This window comes from Aplysia californica, unplaced genomic scaffold (genome assembly GCF_000002075.1).
Source record: "Aplysia californica isolate F4 #8 unplaced genomic scaffold, AplCal3.0 scaffold00001, whole genome shotgun sequence".
NCBI classification, from domain to species: Eukaryota; Metazoa; Mollusca; class Gastropoda; order Aplysiida; family Aplysiidae; genus Aplysia; species Aplysia californica.
Window position 1 is genome coordinate 3183541 of NW_004797271.1, and position 3997 is coordinate 3187537.

Consider the following 3997-nt stretch of genomic DNA (forward strand, 5'->3'; position numbering starts at 1 on the left):
ACACACACACACACACACACACACACACACACACACACACACACACACACATCTTGCCTGTATCACGGTTTTTGTGAAGCTGTTCATCGTCAGTTAAAGTGAATCAAGAAAAATTACGATTGTGTTTTCTCATAGTTAAAAAAAATAAGTTTAATGAATTCTCAGTTGTCTTTTGACATAAACGAACTGCTAAAAGAAACGTGTACATCCTGCCCTCTCTATTCCAGTGGAATGCCCATAAACCAATTATAGTGAGACTTGTACAATTTCAAATTAGTCTCTATTGAAACAGGGTCAGGTTTGACTTAATGACTAGCTTCTAGAAACAAACCTTGAAGAACAGTTGAAATAGACACATTGTGGAAGCTAAAAGGTTAGGAGGGCATAAATTAGTTGAAAATACGGCCTTATAAAAGACAAATCAGATGTGAAGTTTTTGAGGGAAAAAAACAGGGTCAACCACCTACCGATACTACCTGACGGAAAACGAAGAAAGAAAAAGAAACTAAATCATAACGGAAATTAAAAAGAAATCCAGTATATTACTAGCTACTGGTATCAACTGGCATTAATAACAAATTTAGCTGGTGATCGAAGAGAAAAGGGTTAATGTAAGCGTGAGAAAAAAAAGAGACAACTGCATTCTCACTAGTCTTGATGACAACACTGCGTCTGGCTCCACCTCCTTCCCCTTCAGACAGCTGCAGGTGACGAAGTTCATCATTGTTTAACGGTAAACATCAACCTTCACGACCACCTACGCGTCTACAGAATTCACTAGTTTTACTAATATGAGATATTGAAATTACGGGTAGGAACTTTCACAATATACAAGTTTAAATCACCCAGTCCGAATAATCATCTACCCAATCCTTGCCCTTTAAACGTTCCTCTCTTATCACTTACTTTAAACTGGAAGTGGTGTTTTCTCAGGACGAAGAAAAAGAAGCTTACTTTTGGTTGAACTGGATTTTAAAAATTTTCTCAGGGGTGCAAACACAAAACACAAGCAAAGAAACCATGATCAGTTCTGTTGCACTAAAAAGCTACCTTTTCACAGCATTATGGTGCCTCTGTTTTCAGATACAGTTTGGTAAAAGTATCTTTCTCTGGCACACACCCCTTGAAAGTTAATTAAAAAGACGGCACAGTATGGCCATTTATCTAAATATATATGCTGAAAGAGATTTAACCATTTCAACCATAACGTTATATTACTCAGTGAGTTGAAAGAACAACGCTGTATAAAAATGAAAGCTCTTTATCCTAAACTCTTATAATTTTACGTAATTTGATGGTATTCATCTTATAACAGTTCTCAGATTTTGCTTCAAAGTCGACAAAAACCCTAGTTCCCTTTCACTGTCTTCTGTTGTTCGAAGACAAAGATTCCAGGGATCAACTGTATCTCACCCTCCTACAGCAACCCCATCCCCTTTTCCACGGGCTCCACCTCCTCTTCCGTTACACTTACACCGCAGAGAAAAAAGGGAGCTGTGTGTGGGGAGCAAAGGTAATCATATTCTCAAATTTAGCCTCGAACCTTACTATGGGTTCCTAATCAGGACTTGCTTACCCATTAGGAAATGGAGATGGCAGACTGTCGTTTCTTCTTGGGTTCTTGACTGCTTAGTCTTCAGCTTCTTCTTTGCACCTGCTTGCAACCACTGAAAAAATAAGAGATAAGGAGAAACACAATGCACAGATAGAAAGAGAAAATGGGACAGAGAGGGAGACAGCTGAAACAAAGAAAAAAAAAGGATTGAAGGAACACAATAGATAGAAACAGCCAGCTGGGAGAAATCGTGAGTGAAAGGGACTGAGGGAAAGAGAAAGTGAGAGAGAAGAGAGAGAGAGAGATAGAGAGAGAGAGAGAGAGAGAGAGAGAGAGAGAGAGAGAGAGAGAGAGAGACAGGGGGGTGGCAAAGAAGACGGAAAAATTAAATATAGAGAACAGGGAGAAAGCAAAGAATAGAGACGAAATAAACGAGGTAATCAAACAAAACTCACAGTGAGTACACAATGTGAGATTGAGGTATATTATAGATAGATAAAGAGAGAGAGAGAGAGAGAGAGAGAGAGAGAGAGAGAGAGAGAGAGAGAGAGAGAGAGAGAGAGAGAGAGAGAGAGAGAGAGAGAGAGAGAGAGAGAGAGAGGTGGGGTAGAGGTTGGGGTAAAGAAAACAATTTTGTCGTTCCGTCACTGGGGGCACCAGAAAGTACAAGTAAGTTGTTCTATATACGTTCGGCTAAAAGTGGTTGCTAGATTCAGAGAAGCAGTCTGTACAATAGACAGAAATGATAGCAAGGAGAGGAAGACAGGGCACCCCAATTGTCGGGAGGTTAATGAACGTTGGTTCACACAAAAAGGGAGAGCAATGCCGACTGCTGTTAGACCTGTTGTCACTCAAGCATGCCTTTCAGCAAGGCTACAGACAAGCTAAAAACTGCAAGCAAAAACTTTACTTAAAACAAAGGGATGGATGTTGGGGGGTCAGAAATGTTGTAAGTGTGTTGTGTCTTCCTTGTGCTTAGTGTATTTGTGAATTATTTTTCAGGTGTCAGGTTCTGAGCAGACATTGATGATCAAGGTACCCCACTCCCTCATATGGCCTATCATCCTGATCAGATCAGCTTTTCTCATTTTGTTATGTGGTGCAAAGTTCTGGCCATCTGTGTATGTTGCTCTCTGTCGTCCTTAGCTCTTTTTTCCCTCTATCTTTCCAGAGCAGCAGTGTCTTTTGTCCGTTTGATAAGATAATGTGGCCAAAGAATTTCAATTGTCGTTTCCTGATTTGTGAATACATTTGTGAATTTTTTCGACACAGAAGATGGTTCCCCCCCCCCCCCTCCTTTTTTACTTACGAGTAGCTATGACAAAATTGCAATGTAACAGAAAAAGAACCAGACAGACGTAATGAAGGTACAGATCTGTGAGGACGAGAAGTCAAGCAAAGTAGCTTACATCCGACTGAGAGAACACATCCGTGCAATGTCTAACATAAACTAGAACATAAAGTCCGTTATACAACAGGGGATCTCCCGCCAGCCCCTCCACCGAGTCTCTCGTCCCTTGCCTAGGGCAGTAATTGCAAGTGGCAGTGGAAGAGCCCCTCAATCAGGGAGCGAGGCAGTTCCCAATAGTGAGCACTTACGAGTTATTAATGCTCCCCGCGGCTCGGGTTCGGGTACCCGCCGGGTGAGAGCGTAAGCTGTAAAGGAGAGAAGAGAAAAGGGAGAAGCTTAAGAGAGGAACAGGGTAAAGGAGAAATTTTTGGTGTAGTTGATGCGAGGGGTGTACAGCTGGGTTGGTAAAAAAGGGGGTATAGGGGTGAAGAGTTTGCGGGCGTGAATTTTGTATGTGTATGTGTGTGTGTGTGTGTGTGTGTGTGTGTGTGTGTGTGTGTGTGTGTGTGTGTGTGTGTGTGTGTATACTTTGCTGCATTTGACGTGTACCCTTGTGAGTCACAAACACAAGAATGCATGTACTGGCCTGGCTAAAAAGACTGACTTATAACGACGGCTTGTGTTACTCTCAGCTTCCTGTTTTTGTTATTGTACTGTGTACACAATCTGACGTTTCTAAAAACAAAGATAAAGCGAATTCCGGAAGACGTGTATACATTGTTCTCTATAACTCAGAGCTAGCGAGCTGGAAGAGAACTCGTCAAATAGTCGAACCCGCGATAGCCTGAAGACAAAAATTGTTGGCATCAGTGGCTGTTAAGTAGTGTTCTTGACTAGCAGAGCCACCTCCGATCCTTTCTCTATCTCACTGTCTCTCCCCCACCTCTCTCTCTCTCTCTCTCTCTCTCTCTCTCTCTCTCTCTCTCTCTCCTCGCCCTTCCTCTCTTACTCTCTCTCTCTCTCACCTTCTCTTGCGTTCTTTTACTCTCTCTGTCTGTCTCGGTCTCCGTCTCTCTATCTATCTATCTCTCTCTCTCTCTCTCGCTCTCTCTCTCTCTTTCTTTCTCTCTCTCTCTCTCTCTCTCTCTCTC